This window comes from Camellia sinensis, chromosome 9 (genome assembly GCF_055761805.1).
Source record: "Camellia sinensis isolate YWXY chromosome 9, ASM5576180v1, whole genome shotgun sequence".
Taxonomy (NCBI): Eukaryota; Viridiplantae; Streptophyta; class Magnoliopsida; order Ericales; family Theaceae; genus Camellia; species Camellia sinensis.
Genome location: NC_138969.1, coordinates 139,146,808 through 139,166,619, shown reverse-complemented (window position 1 = coordinate 139,166,619; position 19,812 = coordinate 139,146,808). Strand labels below are relative to the sequence as shown.

Genomic DNA, 19,812 nt, shown 5'->3' with positions numbered 1-19,812 from the left:
TGAAAAAGGATTAACAACATGGGATGAGTATAAAGTTCAGTAGAGATCCCAACAAGATTCTAAACAATAACAACATATCGATAGTTATGATCATGAATGCTTCATATCATGCAATATAAATAAGTGATGGTTTATAATCAAAGTATACTTTTATATATATATATATATATATATGTTTTTCCAAAATTTTGTCCAATTTGCTCAACAATACATAACGTTCTCTTTTCTTTCTCTTACATTATCCATTTAAAAAAGAACAAATATTAACAACGCATGAGAAATCAATGAAGTAAATGAGGTGGGTGGACGATTTCTAGAGAAAGATGAGAGAAAAGAGAGTGAGAGTTAATGTAGAGAGAGAGAGTGTGTGAAGTTAAAAGTGAAAGAAAAATATGTAAGGGATCAACTTTTGGGTGATAGGACACATTTTTCAGAGCAGACTGCAGACAGACCGCTCGAGCGACAAAACCTGTGCTTGAGCAAACAATTCGAACTCCTTGAATCTTTCTCATCCTCGCAAAAGACTACTCAAGCAATGAAAACCTTCGCTCGAGCGAAGAATACAAACTCCTAGAAGTTCAGATTGCAAAACTAGATAATGAGAGGTTGACGTTACTGCTCGAGCGATGAAAGGACCGCTCGAGTAGTCTCAACTTGAAAGTGAGACAAAACCACCTCAAAACATTTCCACTATTTTCCTTGATTTCACTCCCACACCCAAAGTACAAAATGACATCCCAGAATACACTGAAATGTATATATTCATGAATAATCACAAGGAAGAATAGATAACAATACGGGGACTGAAACGGCTTAACAGTGACGAAGACAACTAAAGGAGACAGAAATTACAAATTAGTATTCTCAAATTGTTTGGAAGAGACTCGAGATATCACAATTACTTAGCGAATCCACGTCAGAATTGAACTAACCCTGATGTGCCTCTTCTACCACCATCTTCACCTTGGAATTGTCTTGCCCAACGTTGAATCCAAAACGCTAATGTCAAATCCACGACAATGAGCCACTTCGGTATCCACCAAAGCTTCAGGCCCAAATTTCTCGGAATTCACTGAAGAACAACTCTCTTTTGTGAATAAAAGAAAACAAACAAACCCTTGATAATGTTGATATGAAGTTCACGAATCCATTGATCACTCTTAAATCATCAAGGAAGCACTCATAAAGCATCCTTCAATATAAAGCACTTTGACTCCATTTGGTTTGCCTTTGGAATCATGATTCCAAAGGCACACCTTTCAAAACACTTTTCAAAATTCATAACCAAACACACAACTAAAAATTACACAAAACTCAATTCACAAATTAATTTTAAAACTTATAACCAAACACAACACAAAACTCAATTCAAAACTCTTTTGATGATATAGGGAGTGTTTGGCCAAATTTTTTTTTTTTTTGGCTTTTTGGGCTAAAATTCACAAAATGACAAAATAGGCTAAAATAGCCAATAAGACAGAATGTCACATCAAACTCATAATTATTTTACTTTTTCTCTCACAAACATAACATTCAACTACACAAAAATCCAACTATCTTTCCAAACAAAAAAGTTTTGGCCTACTAAAATAATCAAAAATTAAAATAGCCTACTAAAATAGCAACTTTCCAAACACCCACAGTGTTAAAAATGGTTAGTGATGAGATTGTTAAATTATTTTTATAAAAAAATCATCAAAAAATAATTTCTATATTTAAAAAATATCTAAAACAATTTTTTTTTTCAAATAATAGGTTAAAATTGCAAATAATAATAATAATAATAATAATAATAATAATAATAATAATAATAATAATAATAATAATAATAATAAAATAAAATAAAAAATTCATTATTCTAGTCAACCTGCCGGACATCTGGGAGGATGTCCGGGCGGATGACTGGGTAAACCCAATCCGTTCTTTTCAAAATTCAAAACTCAAAAACAACTTTCAAAACACGTTTCAAAACTTTCTTCAAAACTTATAACCAAACAAATTTTCTATTTTCAAAACTCAACTCATAATTTCACACTCAATTCACAATTTCACACTCAAATCATAACTCCAAAAAGAGAATCACAATTCCAAAACTAAACCTACCACAACCTTTATTTTTTCTTCCTCTCTGAAAATCTAGATGGCTCAAACCCTAAAATGAGCAAACAACGCACTTTATAGTAAACTGGATTGCGAAGACCGCTCGAGCGGTGTGAGTAAAGGCGGTGCAAAACATACAAGCTGACTGCTCGAGCACAACATTCACCGCTCGAGCAGTAAAACTTGTTTTCCGAAAGTTCAGATGCTTTGCAAAAATACTGGAGGATCATTTTCTTCGCTTCAGCATGCAAATGACCGCTCGAGCAATCAAACAACTTCCACTGCATTTTTAATTTTGTTTCGGGGACACTACCCTAGACCTGCCATGGAGCGCTGCCCCTTAGACCCCCGTGAGTTGACCGGGTAGCTCAATCCCTGTACATAGTCAGCAAAGTGGCAAAGATGAAAGCCTCAATATCACAAACTCCTTTTCATAGGCATAATTTGGGTTGGATTCACATCTAAACACTCACATCCTTACTGAAACAAAAGAGTGAATAAAATTACAATTGAAAGGAGTTTTGTCAAACGGGATTGCGAATTACAAAAACCTAACTTATGTGTTATTTCGATTGGGTCTCTTTGACAACTACCAATCGTATCATAATTTAGATTTCGAATCAAAATTTAAAAAAACTTTGCATTGTCATTATAGAATAAATAATGACTTATTCACAATTATTCATCATCATAATCATCATAAGGCATATTACTATATCATGAGAATATTATTAAGACATAACAAATATTAGCACAATTCATATTTCATGTCATATAAAAATACATAATTTTGTATCTCATCAAATCACCCATAAAAATCAAACCTATACATAATGGTGGTCATAACATCATATTGAAATAATTTGTAGAGATTACAGTTAGATTCATAAATAGTAATATGCTTGGTACTATAAAGATTACAATAAAATTTTAGTGTATTTTTCCACAATAAAATTTGACAACACAATTTAGAAAAACATGAATAACAACAATTCATTATGTAATACTAAGGGCTCGTTTGGCATGCAACACTTTTAGCCTAAAAGTAAAAAAATTACTAAAAAAAAAAATTCAAAAAGTCTATAGCCTATGCCAAAATGTCAAAGATATTTTTTTTATCTCTACTTTTTTGCACATCTTTTCGTAAAAAATTAAAAAGTCATTTCAAACATATTAGTTTATTTTACCTCATATTAGTCAAAAAATCAAAAAATTACTAAAAAAGTTTGTTCCCAAACAAGGCCTAAATATCTTTAGGTATTATTTAAATTTTACAAACACTAAATTAAACAATAAAGTGATCATCACCCATTAAGTCTTTTCTCATAATAAAGACAATTAAATCATGCAAAATATTCAATTATTCAAATATTAGTTTATTCAATTTATCTAAAAATAATAATTTGACATAATCTTTACCACAAATATAGATGATCATAGATGTGTCATCAATCAAAAGTGTTCCACAAACTGATGGAGAGCATACCTTTATCAAAATAATGGGTGTAATTATAAAGTGTGCATTGTAGAGTCATAAATATTATTCATGGAATATATATACACAATAAAATCATAATCAAACTTGACCACAATTTCAAAATCGTAATCCATTCGAATCATGTCTCACAATTAATAATAATATACAAACAATCAATGACGGACATAAATTGAAATCATTAATTTTATTTAATAAAAAACCATGATATTTTCTAACCAATGCTTTGATACCACATGTAAATAATTTTATGGTATTATGCATATAATAACCTTCATAGTCCAAAATTGTGAATTAGCATGATTTTCACAAATAATAACATAATGCAAAAAATAAATAACATACCTGGATCAATTATATGAAACCTTCAAGTGATCCAAAATTGATTGAACATAAACCTAATATCAATACTAATGGAAAAAGGATTTCTCTCTCTTGACCCTTTTTAGAATATGTTATATTCAGAATAATTGATGAGTGATCTAAATATACTTTTATAGGTAGAGAGACAACCAGTTTCTTCATTCAATTTTATTCCATTTGCCCATCGAAGCAAGAGACTTGGAAACTACTCCATCTATTGACCAATTATCTTATGGTTTAAGATGTGAAATTATAATTTTATTAAATCTACAATTCATATTACTATATTATATAGGTCATCATAATGACTAAATAATTAAATTTAATCTTACATGTTGCTTTTTCTTAGTCATGCCTTTCTTTTATAACGTTTTACTATTATTATAAACTATTACTTTTTGCTCATAAAAAAAAGAAAATACAATTGTCTCAACCATGAATATGAAGATTTAGAAATCATCATCTAATTTATGATCCATCAACTTTCAAGAGCCATCCGTCTGTTGAACCATACCCTTGTTCTTTTTACACCACCATGATACCGGTATACAATATTCATCCTTCAAGGCATCAATTCTTTTGTTGACAAGCATAATGTATCCTCTTTTTGTATGCTTGGGAATTGGCTGATGAAGTTAGACTGTGTGCTTCGTTATCCTCTGCTCTTTCATTGAGTTTTGAGTGTGTCGACAGTCTAGCTTGGGTTGCTGCAGCTGCTGGTTCTGGTACTTTCACTATGTCTTCTTTATATTCCTTTAGCACATCTCTTCTTGGGTCTCCTCCCAGCATGAGCAAGTTTATTTAGAGTAGCACCTTACCCCCCAAAGTCCACTTCTTTGGTTGGTTGGCCTAGAAAAACAGAACTAAAATATCTGAATTCTTGCACAATCTTGGCATAGGCAACAACAATTCCACCTCTTGCATATTCTGCAACTTTGTTCCAGAATCTACTCATTATGTGTTGCTACATTGCACTTTCTCTTGGACCATTTGGTCCTCTGTGCTTCATGAATGGGGTTTTCAATGCTACATCCCAATATCTGTGGCAAGTTTGCTCAACTGGCGGATGGGGGTAAATTATAAGTGTTCACTCAGAAAATTTTGGAGAGCCATTCCCCTAGTTGTCCTTTGGTCTCTTTTGAAGCATATGAATGAGTGTGTTTTCTCTAATGTCCATCCTAACTCAGTTGACCTGTGGAAACTCATCAAGGTCAGATTAGCTTTTTAGCTCAAAGCCTCTTTCAAGGACATCCCTTTCTCTGTCAATGATGTTGTTCTCAACTGGAGGCAAATCAGGGGCTTCCATTGAGTTCTATACTTGGTAGTAGGAGTAGTGGACGAACTATCAAGCTGGGAATAGTTGGTTGTCCTGTTTTTGTGCTGATCTGTTTCGATAACTAGAGGGGTTATCCGGTTGTTCTGTTGATTTGTTTGGTTGCTTAACTATGTTATGGATTTCTGTTGCCACTCCGCTATGTTCTGTTGATCCGTTTTCCCTGTTGTAGTGTTGCTCTGCTATGTTGATAAAAAAAAATAAAAATAAAATAAAATGTAGAAGCTCTGTGACTGCTAGTTTGCTAAAAAGAGGGTCTGAGGGTTGAAGCTATTAGTCTGCTAATAGTCTGCTATTCTGCTAATAGTCTTGCTGATCTATTAGTCTATTAATAGTCTTGGTGTTAGTCTACCATTGAGTAGAAGTTGGCTGATTTTGTTGGTCTGTTTGTGCTGAGTAGTGGCTATTGGCTGTTTTGTTTGTTGGTTTTGTTGCTTTGCTTTGTCTGTTGGTTTCTCACAAACTGGAGCTTTGAGCTTGTGCTAGCTCCAAGCTCCTCTTTATTGATGTATCTTATCATACTTTGTATGTTTTCATCAATAAAGATTTCTTTTGCCGATAAAAAAAAAAAAATGTATCCTCCTTTTGTTCCTTGTGTTCCTGCAACTCCATGCATGTAAGCCTCCAAGTTATGCCAATTCTCCAAATTTCCAGGGCTCTTCAAATACTCCGATTTGGTAGTGTCAATACCCAATTCTTCGCCCGCATCTGAGTATCCTATCAATGGATAGTTTGGAACAATATCTAGGGCATTATGCATGTGTAGTACTCGAAGATCTTTTGACTCAGAAAAGACCTTTTTGAAGCCCGAATCTCCAACTCTAGGACTAGTAATCACGAAGGCTGTCACATGACACGCCTTGTTTGGTTGGTCTCTAGGCTTGTTTAATCCATTAACAACTATGTCAACTGCGTTTAGTGTTGCAATAGCAGCACCCAAACTATGGCCAGCTATAGTAATGCTAATTTGCTTCATTCTTGTACTCTTCCACAAGTCGTTTAACCTCAACAAGAACCTAAAACATAATACAAGAAAACTATGTTATCTTCATTATTGTCTCCAAAGATATTGTTATCTTCATTAATTTCTTTTTTCTTTTTAAATAAAAATTGAATAAAAAAAAATAATTTAAAAATAGGAAGGGTAAATTATGCAAATAGTCCCCGTACTTTACACGATGTGTCAATTTGGTCCCTATAGTTTCAATTTGCTCGATTTTGCTCCTTAATTTAACGGATTGTGTCATTTAGTCCAATAAATAACGGTTGTTAAATTAATTTAATGGAAGGTCAAATAATGTGTCAATTTGGCCTATGTACTTTACACAATGTGTTAATTTGGTCTCTGTAGTTTCAATTTTCTCGATTTTGACAAGGACTAAATTGACACATTGTAGAAAATATAGGGACTAAATTGACACATTGTTTGACTTTCTATTAAATTAACTTAACAATTATTATTTATTGGACTAAAATGACACAATCTGTTAAATTAAGGGGCAAAATCGAGCATATTGAAATTACAGGGACCAAATTGACACATCGTGTAAAGTATAGGGACTATTTGCATAATTTTCCCAAATAGGAATTTGGATTACATAAACCAAAGAGTATATTATTCATGAATATCTATCTCTAGATATCCGCTATATCATTTAAAATCGTCGTCTCAGTTTGGTATGGATGTAATTTTGAAATTTTGAAATTGAAATTTTGTAAGTTAGTTAAACATTAGAATTAGTCCACTCCAATATTGTGTATCTCATGACAGATTTAATAATCACTATGAGGTAATGGATTTAACCTTCCCCTCCAATGTACCAACAATATAATCTCTAATTCTCAGTTACTAAAAAAGAGTCTCATGTCCCATAAAAAATTCGGACTTTCTCATATGCAACTACATCAATACTTAGAGGTAATGGATTAGTGACTTTCGGCCGTAATTTTCATTAGGGAAAAAAATAATACATATATATATATATATATATAGATATGAATGTAGATGGGGAAAAGAAATAAAAATTTAAATGAGAAACTTGAACTAAATAGGGACAATTTGGACATTAGAAAATATGTGACGTGCTTATTCACACATAATGAATTGTGTACAAATAGATATATATATATATATATATATATATATATGTGTGATTGCTAGGAAAATAAAGAAATTGTGTGAGTTGCCCAATAATTTTTTTAATTAAATAAATTAGATGTTATCATTGTTATCCTAGGTAGGCAACCCAAGAGGGGAGGTGAATTGGGTTATTAAAAATTTTTATTTAAAATTAACACAATATTCATAATTTTAACAAAAAAAAAAAAAAAAAGCAGAATAATAATTATCAATATAAAAGTAAGAGAGATAGCGAGAGAAAATCAAACACTGAGATTTATAGTGGTTCGGTACGCCAGGCCTACGTCCACTTCCCAAGAAACCTCATTGAGAATTCTTTACTATCAACTGAATAAATACACTACCAAACTTGTGGATTTGGCACATGACTTACTCTTATCTATTGAGTCTCACTCAACAATAAATGTCTTACTCTTACAAAATCTCTCACAAAAATAATGAATAAAAATAAGTGGTACTTAAACCATCTTTTACAATAATTCTCTCATAAAGAGTAGATATGAAAGTGTAAGAACAAAGGCTATACTTAGATCTGAAAGTGAAAGAGCATAATACAATATACTTAAAATTTTGGAGCAGATAGAAATTTTTCTCTTCTAGTTCTAGATTTTTCTCCACACACAATACTTCTATTTATACATAAAAATATACCCTTTGGAGGTGGGACGCTCCTTGCTAACATCATGGATTATATGGGCACGCTTCGTGATAGACAAAAGGCATCTAAAATCATATGGCACCCTTTTCTTTTGTCAAAAATTATATTTTCTTTGTCCATTTTTTTCTCTGTCTACTTTTTCTTCGTCAAACATTATATTTTCTTTGTCCACTTTTTCTTTGTCAAACATTATAGGCAAATCATCAAGGTTTTGAATATATAATTTAATCAACATTTTTGAATATAATATCATGTATATATATATAATATTCTAATCACATATTTGCATACAAAAAAAATCTCTTTAAATAATATTTATGATAGATCTGAAAATATATGCCATCTTTAAATTATTGTATATGTTGTAGATATTTTAAACTAAATATATCCTTCCACTCCATATCAATTTTGTCAAGACAACCCATCAATACCAAATTTGTCAAAATAATACAATCAATTAATTTGTTAAAAGATGAATAGTGATCAACCTAATTTTTTTTTTCAAAAAGTGAATAGTAAAATTTTCAAAATATTTCCATTTAAATAATATTTAAATGTATCATACAATATTATTTTAAACAGATAATATTTTGTGTCAAATAATATGTATATTAAAAAATCTAAATTTTGGCAAATAATATTTTAGACATTATTAAAATTAAACAATATGATTAACAATCATATATATATATATATATATATGATGGAAAACCTCCCCACGGCAACGTCTTTTGTGCCTAGCCCTAAAAAGTATACCTTATAATGTATCTACAATTAATAATACAAGTAAACCATATGTATTGCTCCAAAAGTGGCCAATTACGATAATAACTTGTATATATATATGATGGAAAACCTCCCCACGGAAACGTCTTTTTTGCGTAACCCTAGAAAGTATACCTTATAATGTATCTTCAATTAATAATACAAGTAAACCATATGTATTGGTCCAAAAGTGGGCAATCACGATAATAACTTGTTTGCCTCAATCACAATGAGTTAGACGGAATTGAATTAAGCACATGAATTTGCTGATATTTGATAAAATTGAAAATTGAAAACTGAAAACTGAAGATTAAAAATTAAATATTGAAAATTAAATGCAAATTTTTTTAACTTGAAAAGCAATTTAATAAAAATTTAAATACTGAACTAAAAATAATTGTTTAATATATATCAATTCAAATTTAAAATTTATTATTTTGAAATTGTATATCTCAATTTTTATATTGTGATGGTGGTGGTAGCAGTAGCGTTGATGATGGTAGCGGCGGTAGTGGCATGGTGATAATGTCGGTAGCGATGATAGTAGTAGTAAAATAATGGTGTTGCTTATGACAACAATGATAATAGTGATAAAAGTGGTGGTGGTAGTGGTGGTGGCGGCATGATAGTTATAGTGATAGTGGCAGTAGTAGTTGTGGCATGGTAGTAGTAGCGGTGGTTGTGGTGGTAGTGGTGGATGTGGCATGGTGGTGGTGTGGTAACGGTAGCAGTAGTAGTAGTGGTGGTTGTGACATGGTGGTGTCAGTGGTGGCGGTATCAATGGTGGTAGTGGTGGTAGCGGTAGTAGTGGCAGTGACATGATAGTAGTGTTGTAGTGGTAGTAGTGGTAGTGAGTTTATAATAATGTATATCGATGCTTATGCATAATAGTTATAAATTCAGCCAGAATTAAGAGACACTTATCTAAAAAGTAATATTAATATGATTTAAAATTTTCTTAAATTTCAGCCTTCATTTTAAGAGACACTTATTTTTTTAAGTGATATTAATTATAGTCATCAAATGAATTTAATTAATTACCACTTAATATATTTAATTTTATGAATGAGGTTATCAAACTACCCCTTATGTGTGGTCATTATCTCATAGGGTGGAATATGTCATCTTTGCAGTTGACATTCATTTACAAGAAACTACACATTTGATTGAAAAAAATGCTATATACCTAGAATTTGTAACACAAAAATTATTTTGAAAGTGAGGTGTATAATATAGATTAAAAATTGATGAGATTTGAGTCAAATTCATAATTTTCTTTTCTAAGTAATTTTTTTGTGTAAATAAAATGTGTAAATTATAGCAATGGTCCTTACATTTTGGTCATCGTTTTATTTTGGTCTCTATAATATCAATTGACTCAATTTTTATCTTGAATTTATAATTTTGTCTTAATTTAATCCAATTGATTATAATTGCTAACATTTTTATTAATAAAAAAATGTACACATGATCAGCATTTGTTATGTTTTTTAGAAAAAAAATTGTATACTTAATCAACTCAGTAATTATTTTTTGTCAAATACCCTAACAACATTATCAATAAACCATATTGATACAAAATTGAAAATGAAGGTTTAAAATTAAACCAATTAAAATTGTAAGAATCAAAATAATACCTAAAAAGAAAAAAATATAAAGACTACCAATGAAATATGTGCAAATAAAATTATTATTTGGTTCATGCATAAGCTTATCAACTCTACGTGTGATGCTGACAGAAATGTCCCGTATACACCACAGTGGCCAAAGAAATTTTCTTGTAGGCTCATAAACATTAAAAAAGAAAAAAGAAAAATGGGAAAAAGAGTAGTTCCTCAAACAGAAAAGTCTTTGCTCTGAAGTTTCCTTTTGTCACGTGGAGAAAACAGAAAGTATGGACTAAACAAAGATATGCTTGCAAGTTTGAGGAGGCTTTTGAAACTAATTTGGGGTGTTTTGACCATCATTTTCTTCGTCTCTGGAAATGGCAATGAATTTATTTCGGGGAAACTTTGCATCAACAGCAATATTCAATCTCCTTTTGCTTCAAGTTAGTTTACTGAATTTTTGGGTGAAAGAAAATTGGGAAAATGATGTGTCACCTACTTTAGTTCCCTAATTCTTCAGTAATCGATGTGCTGTTCAAATAAGCATTTTTTCAATACTAAGACTATGTAAGAGTAACTAACAATATGTAATATTATCATAAAAATGCATGACCTCATTTACAAATCATAAATTGTAGTAACTTTATCAAAAAATTAGGAAACATTTGTTATAAAAATGCATAACATCCACCACAAAAATATGTAATAAAATACATATAACACACAAGAGTTCATGAGAGAATAAAGAATAGTGCACTACAAGAAAAGTCCCTATAAAACACGGAACTTTTTGCGATGGCGTGTATCCTGTCGCAAAATTGATCTTTGCGACGGCATTTGAAACTGTTGCAAATAAATATCTTCTGCGACGGTTGTTACCCCGTCGCTAATAAGCATACAAGAAAAAGTGTCTTAAATACGGAAGTATTCGCGATGCATTGTGTACCATCGCAAAATGAAATTTTTGAGACGGGGGAAATTTACTGTTGCAAATAGTGGACATTTTGTGATGGCAATTCTCCGTCGCAAAAAAACCCTTATTAAAACGGCGTCATTTTAATAATTGGATTTTATCATTTGTGACAGTTTATCTATACCGTCGCAAAAAGTAATGAAATATTTTCATCTCCCTCTCCTTTACCCAATTGGCGCTTGATCAAAACTCCCAAAATATTTTCATCCCCAAAATCCCTAAGAGCATTCTCTCTCAAAACCCCCAAAATCCCTAAAACTTTGACGGTAGGTTCTTGATGAGCGATGACGGCGAGTGTTCACCGACGATCTCTCTCTCGACGAGCAATGACGGCTAGCAGTCTCAATCACTCTCGATGACGGCTAGCGATGGTGCGGCGATGGCGTATTACGATCTCTCTCTCTCTCACGCGAGCTCAGTCAGTATGCTCTCTCTCTCTCTCTCTCTCTCTCTCACATACACACACAGAGTTATAATCGCAGAACTTCATTCGCAGTTATAATCACTTTAATATGTTCCAAATTCACAACAATAGCCCTCTCCCTTCGGAGAATGGCAAAGGGGTTCGAGAGCTCTGGTTCAAAACCCTCAAATCATGAGCTTGAACCATGGGGCATATGTGGTGATGATGTGGTCCTAAACCTCTTCATCTAGCTGGGTCTGTTTGCCAATGGAATGTTTTTCATGTGAACCGAAAAAGGAGAAAAATGCAAATCTCTCTATCTTTTTTTTTTTTTTTTTTTTTTTTTTTGGATAGGAAAATGAAATTCAATTGAAAACGTTTTTGGTGTTGCTGGTTTAGATGAAAAATGTTTCATGATTTTTTTTTTCTTAACGAGATATAATAATAACATTACCAATCATTAGGACCCTGCGACGCAGATCAGGAGAATTTTTTTTTTCTTTTCTAAATTCTCCTTGCAAACTGATGTTGTAGACAATAATGAAGTTTTATTGTTTGAAATAAATTTGTAAGTTACGTTTGATTTTATAACATTCCCTTTGATTGGTTGTTTTCTTTTTTTTGTTTGTTTGGTGTTTCAAGGAAAGATAAGAAAGAGGCACATCTAAGTCCCTCTAACTGTTTCCTCATTGCTCTGTACGAAAACAAATCTGATCGCAGTGGTCTGTGAAGATGATCACGAAGTCTAATATCACTAAAAGCACTTGAAATCATAAATAAAGTGAGCACTTTCTAACTGAGATGTTTAATCAATAAACACTCTAATACTTATGTGAGCAATTGCAACCAAAACCATCAGTGTTTTAATAAATTCAAGGAAAAATTATTTGTTGGTCTTGAGGTATCACGTGGTCATATCCCACACTAATCACAATTAATCATATATATATATATATTTTTTTTTATATTTCCTAATCACTCAATAGAAATTCGTCAGGTTCATTCCTTTCACCAATCGCAATACCATTAAGACATCACGTGACGATATCCTAAAACCAACCAATAACCTCTCAAATTCAAGGAATGATGCACCTATGCCCTAGGATTGTTATTTTATCATTGAGAGTTATATACAACCATTTTATCATTTTGATTTATAAATGACCAATGAATTGTTAGATGTTCAAAATGATGCGTAATAGTTTTATTTTTATTTAATTTTTAGATGTGAATGTAGAATAGCTCTATTGAAATGCTATTAAAATTGTTTTTCTTACTATATATAATCAAGTAATCATTATTTCCTAATCATTCATGGGGTTACAAAGTCAATTTTTTACAATCTTCATGGTACAAGCCCAAAAATCAAAAAACAATCTTCATAGCAAATATAAATAAGTTTAACACTTTTGTCAGCTAATGAGTAATTTGTTGTAATTATATTTTTCTCTAGGGCATATTTTTTTGTAAATTTGACTAATTTTGCCATTCTTTCTTTATCTCCCTCTCTCATAATCCTATATCATTATGACCCTTATATTTGTTGTAATTATATTTTTCTTTAGGGCATATTTGTTTTGCATGTGAGATGTATATCTCCCAGTAAGTTTTCCTGAAGCAAATTAATAGTAGGGAACACATATGCATGTGGAAAATGACTGGCATTTAAATATATTTATATATATTGTTGAGAAGATTACAAAAGAAGTGAAGTGTGCATTTGAGGGAAGTACAGATGATGGATAAGAGTTGGATTGATTTTCCAAATAGGATGCCAAGGGAATACATTAATGGGATTGATCAATTCCTTGTGTTTGCCTACACCAATAGGGTTGAAGGTTCGATGATTAGTTGTCTGTGTAAGAAATGTAAGAATCGATACCATCTTGTACGAAAGGGTGTACAGGAGTATTTGATTTTGAATGTTTTTTTAAAAAAAGTACAAACATTGGATTAATCATGGGGAATCTTACGTATCTCTGCATGGTAATCGAGAGAATGAAACATTGGCTAATTTAGACATTGGGGATGATATGGTTGGAATGATACAAGGGGCTTTGGGAAATCCACATGCCAGTACAAGTGTTGAGGGTGATGAACCATAGGGGCCTGATCCCCATGCATTTGAACCCCAGCTCGGTCCAAATGCAGAGATTGCAAAGTATTTTAAACTTCTTCAAGATGCACAAAGTGAATTGTATTCGAGTTATCAGAAGTTCACATATTTGTTATTCATTGTTCGACTTGTACATCTGAAGATGCTTAATCAGTGGATAGACAAGTCTGTTGACATCTTGTATGAGTTATTGAATGAGGTGTTCTAGTTGGGTGTGAAACTCCAGGACTCATATTATAAAGCTCAAAAGGTCACAACAGATTTGGGCTTCACGTATGAGACGTGGGATGCATGTCCCAACAGTTGCATGTTGTTTCGAAATGAGGATGCCAATCTTGATAAATGTGTCATATGCAACAGTTCTAGATGGAAATCAAATAGTGATGGTGGTTCAAATGGTTCTAACAAAGGTGGCAAACGAATAGCTACAAAACAAGTGAGGTATTTTCCTTTAAAGCCAAGGTTGCAGACGTTGTTTATGTCATCCAAGATGGCCAAATTAATAAGATGGCATGTAGAGGAACGAACTGATGACGGTGTCTTTAGGCATCCTGCAGACTCCCTTACATAGAAAGATTTTGACCGTCAGAATATTGACTTTAGTAATGATTGCCAAAGTGTAAGGCTTAGCATAGCATTTGATGGTTTTAACCCATTCAGGACGATGAACATAGTTCATAGCACTTGGCCTGTTGTACTCATTCCATACAACTTGCCACCATAGATGTGCATGAAACAACCATTTCTAATTTTATCTGTGCTTATTGACGGCCCGAAAGGACTTGGTGACAAGATTGATGTGTATATGCAACCGTTGATTGAGGAGTTGAAAGAACTATGGAATGACGGTGCCTCCACATTTGATGCATCAACAAATCAAATGTTTCAAATGCATGCAGCTTTACTGTGGACAATTAGTGATTTTCCTACATATGCAAACTTGTCAGAATGGAGCACTAAAGGTGAATATGCATGTCCTTGTTGCAATAAGGAAACTACATCGTGTTGGTTGAAGCTTAGTAGGAAACAATCATACTTGGGTCATCACAGATTTTTACTTAGTGGCCATAAATTCCGAAAGGATAAAGTATCATTTGATGGTAGTTGGGAAGTCAGACTCCAACCAAAATTGTTGTGTGGAACTAAGATGCTGCTACAATTAGAGTCTGAGAGTATTTTAATCCAATACAGGAGGGATGACCTTAAGGAGAGGCATAAGAGACAAGTAGAGAAGGAGAAAGCTGGACATCGCACCCATAGCTGCAAGTAAAAGAGTATCTTTTATGAACTGCCATATTGGGAGCACAATCTAATAAGACACAACCTCGATGTGATGCATATAGAGAAGAATGTTTGTGACAATGTGTTGTGGACAATATTAGGGGTTGCAGGAAAATTGAAGGATGGTGTTAATGCTCGTTTAGAAAACCCCTACATTTGCAGTTAAGAGGGTCGAATAAAGCTTATTTACCACCAGCACAATTCACGATGGCCAAGGATGAGAAAGATTATTTCTTGAAAGTGTTGAAGGAAGTTAGAGTTCTCGACGGTATTCATCCAATATATCACGTCACGTGCGCTCACATGATAGAAGTATTAGGGGTCTTAAGAGCCACAATAGTCATATTCTAATGCAATAACTTATTCCATTGGCTATTCGAAGATCATTACCGAAGAATGTAATTGAACCCTTGATTGGATTGAGCAATTTCTTTAGACAATTGTGTTCCAAAGTGAATCGTGCGACGAATTTGCAATATATTCAAGATCGTATCGCCGTAACACTTAGTCATCTAGAGAAAATATTTCCTTCGACTTTTTTTGATATAATAGAGCACTTGCCTATACATCTAGTTGACGAAGCATTATTGGTTGTAGCGATTCAGTTTCGATGGATGTACCCAATTGAGAGGTATCTTCTTACTTTGAAGCAATATGTGCGTAATAGAGCTCATCCAGAAGCTTCAATTGCTAAAGGATATCTTATGGAAGAATGCATGAATTTTTGTGCACAATATCTCAATAATGTGGAAACCAAATCTAGTCGACCTGTGAGGAACTACAGTGGTGATGATAATCTGGGTCATGTTGTTGGTGAAAACACAAGCTTTTATCTTGATAATACTTCTTGGGTACAAGCTCATCGGTATGTCTTATTCAATACAAGCGCGGTTCAACCATTCATAAAGTAGGTTATGTCACTCACTCAATATTTTATTATGTTTTATTGAATTTTGAACCAAATTTTTTGTATTGATAAATTTTCAATCTACACAGCAAACACCTTGAAGTACTTAAGCTCAAAATGCCTTGTGTCGGCAATCATTAGCTTCGGCATAAATATTTTGAAAATTTTCACATTTGGTGTAAGAAACATGCATGTATTTAAATCTATAGATTCTAGTTACCTAAATCGAACTACATTTTAAATTTTACAATTTTGTTTTAAATAGGTCCAAACTTTGCGAAGGACTACTGATGTCACATTTTCTGAAGAGATTATTCTATTGGCAAATGGTCCTTATAACCTAGCAAGGAGGTTCAATGGGTATATAATGAATGGGTTTTAGTATTGAGTAAAGGCCACGGATGACCATCGAGCCACACAAAATTGTGGTGTAACTTTGAAGGCAGATACCATAAGTCATGCTAGTCGGAAAGACAAGAATCCTTGTGTGGGGTCTGTGTACTATTATTGACAATTGACAGATATTGTTGAGATTCAATATTCCAATGAGAATAAACATGTGTTGTTTAAGTGTGATTGGATTGACAACATTCACGAGAAGAAAGAAGATGTCTTTAATTTCATGTTGGTCAACTTCAATCATTTATTGTACCGAGATGATCGAATTACCAATGAACCTTTCATCTTGGCATCCCAAGCAGAGCAAGATTGGTATGCTGTAGACTTGTTAGAACCAGACTGGCAAGTGGTGGTGAAGATGTCTCAAAGAGGTTTATTTGATATGAATTCGACTGATCCAGAAATCTAGCCATATATGAGCCAACAGTTAGAAGAAAATATAATGCTCCGTGATGAAGAAGTTGGTTGGGTGAGGGAAGCCGCTGAAGGAGAAACAGTTGATGTTGAAATAGATTGATATTTAATCAACATTAATAATTGAATTAAGGCCAAGGTTGTAGTTAATCATCAGTTTCTTAATTTACTTTGTGTTTGTAATTGTATTAGTTCAATTAATGTCATATTATAGTTGATTCAAAACCATTCTATGTTTCTAATGCCAATTAATGTTATATTGCTTGCAGATTATTATGAGAAGGAAGAGGAAGCCTGATCATCCCCTGTGCATGATGTCCGATGTGGTACATAAGAGGACATCAATAGCACCACCACCAGAGGAGGCATCACATCGACCACCATTGGAGGGGCCATTAGTGCCACCACCATCTGACCAGCCACCGCAGCGACCACTATTAGTGGCACCACCATTAGAGGAGGCATCCCAGCGACCACTATCAGAGGGGCCATTAGTGCCACTGCATCGACCACCATTAGTGGCACCACAGCAGCTATCATCTACTCAGCCTCCACGCCTACCATCAGTGCGTCCACCATCAGTGGCACCACAACAGCTATCATCTCGACTAGAGTCATCATCTTCACAGCCAACTGCAGGTATATAAATTTGCTTTGATTTGTATGAAAATTATTTAAATATACATTTATTTATTCTCATTATATATAACTTGTTTATTGTCATTGTATTTTTCAGACCCTTCGACTTCTTTACAGCCCACCTCAGGTATAAGAATTTGATTTGTATTAACATTTTTTAAATTTGCATTTGTTTATTATCATTGTATATTGTTTATTCTTATAGTATATCACAGGTCATGTTAGTTCTTCATCAACCTCGATTAGGCGTGGTAGAGGCTGTGCCAATGGCATTAAGGAGTGGGGTACTGGTACAAAGTTGGGCATACAATTTGACGAAAATCACTGCCCAATAGGGGATAATGTGTCTAAGTTAACTACTCAACTTGGCATTATTGTGCGGAATAGTAACATTGTTCCTCTTACTTTTCTTGACTGGATCACTATGCTTGACGATATTATTGATGCTTTTTGGAAGGATGTAAAGGTAAAAGTATATTTTGTCCAAAAATTCAAATTTCAAAATTGTGTTATTATTATTTAAACCTTCAAATTGTGTTTTGTAGGACAATTTGAATGTATGTCCAGAGGAGTATAAGCCAATCTATATGAAAACCTGCAACAAAATATAGAAGGATCACAAGAATAAGATTAAGACCAAGTATTTCAAGCCTAGAAATTCTGATCCCAATCTAAGGATAATGTTCCTTTGCACATTGTGCCAAGCTAGTGTGAAGAACTTGTGGAGTATTGGCATACTTCCAATGCTGAGATATACAAATAAGTTATATGTATGATATGTAAACATACAAATCGTATTTATTAACTGCCATTTGTTGAATCTGTTATAGAAAATTGCAACTAGGAAAGCTAAAAATTGGCGAGCTCGCGGCATACCTCATACCATAGGGCGTACTACTTTCACTCAGATTCGGCATGAGGTTTATATTTTATTGTTTTTATTTTTTTATATATTTGAAAATTATTTGGATTCTAATTTTCATATTTCTAGAAAAATCTAGATGACTAGCAAAGGGGGGTCTACTGATAAGATGAATGTTTGGTTATGACACGTAGAGCAGATGACCCTGAGGTTATCCAGACCTTTGAAGTTTCCAAACACCTAACATTGAATTTAAATTTTATTTTTTATTTTTTGTGTCAACCATTTTAATTTGACATATACTTGTATGTCTTATTCAACACATGATGGGTTTAATTGTCAACTTTTCATGCTACCTGAGGATTGCCGGACTTTAGAGGCTAGGAATGCCATTTTCCATGAGTTGATAGGTTATGACAGACATGGATATTGTCGCACTTATAGGAGAACTGTGCCTCGGAGCACGGTGTATAAAGATGATGCTGGGCTATCACAGTCAACACCCCAGCTATCGACCATTGTTCAGATCACCCAGCAGGTTCGTGCGGAGCTAAAGGATGAGTTGAGGGAGGAGCTGAGGGAGGAGATGCGAGCAGAGTTTTCTACATACACTACAAGAAATTTCATTTTTCGTAACGCAACAAAATATGTTGCTAAAAGGGAAAATTCGTCGGCAAAGAGTTTTGCCGACACACAAAGCTACGTTGGCAACCCGTAGGTAAAAGTGAGTCGGCAAAAGTTTTTGCCGACGAAATAATCATTGCGTTGGTAAAAGTAATGCCTTTAGCGACAAACAGAGTCGTCGATAAAAGCCTTCATCTATCGTCGGCAATTTACCTTGTGTCGGTAAAAGTCATTCAAATATGATGACTGTGTGGCACTTTTCGCGACACAAATTTGCATGGGCAAAAACTATACTTTTAGCAACAAAATATGCATCGGAAAAAGTAAACTTTTGGCGACACATTTAGGTCAGTAAATGTTGTCATTTGCCTACGATTTATTTGTCAATAAAATTTCACTTTTGGCAACGACAAATTAGCATTGGCAAAAAATACATTTTTAGCAACACAATATGAGTGGGCAAAAATAAACTTTTGGCAACACATTTATGTTGTAAATATTTCCATTTGCCGACGATTTGTTTGTCGATAAAGCTTTACTTTTGGCAACGACAAATTGGCATTGGCAAAAAATACACTTCTAACAACATAATATGAGTGGGCAAAAATAAATTTTTGACAACACATTTACCGACAAAAATAATTGAAAATAATTTATATATTTTATAAGATTTACAAGTGGCATCCCTTAGGCACCACTATTACAAACTAATAACATTGATAGGAAATCATCG

The 19,812-nt window shown here is 33.3% G+C and overlaps 1 pseudogene; it reads right to left on the bottom strand.

The window, feature by feature from the left end:
• Positions 1-4,407: 4,407 nt before the first annotated feature.
• Positions 4,408-16,291, bottom strand: LOC114312894 (phospholipase A1-IIgamma-like; annotated as a pseudogene).
• Positions 16,292-19,812: the final 3,521 nt, after the last annotated feature.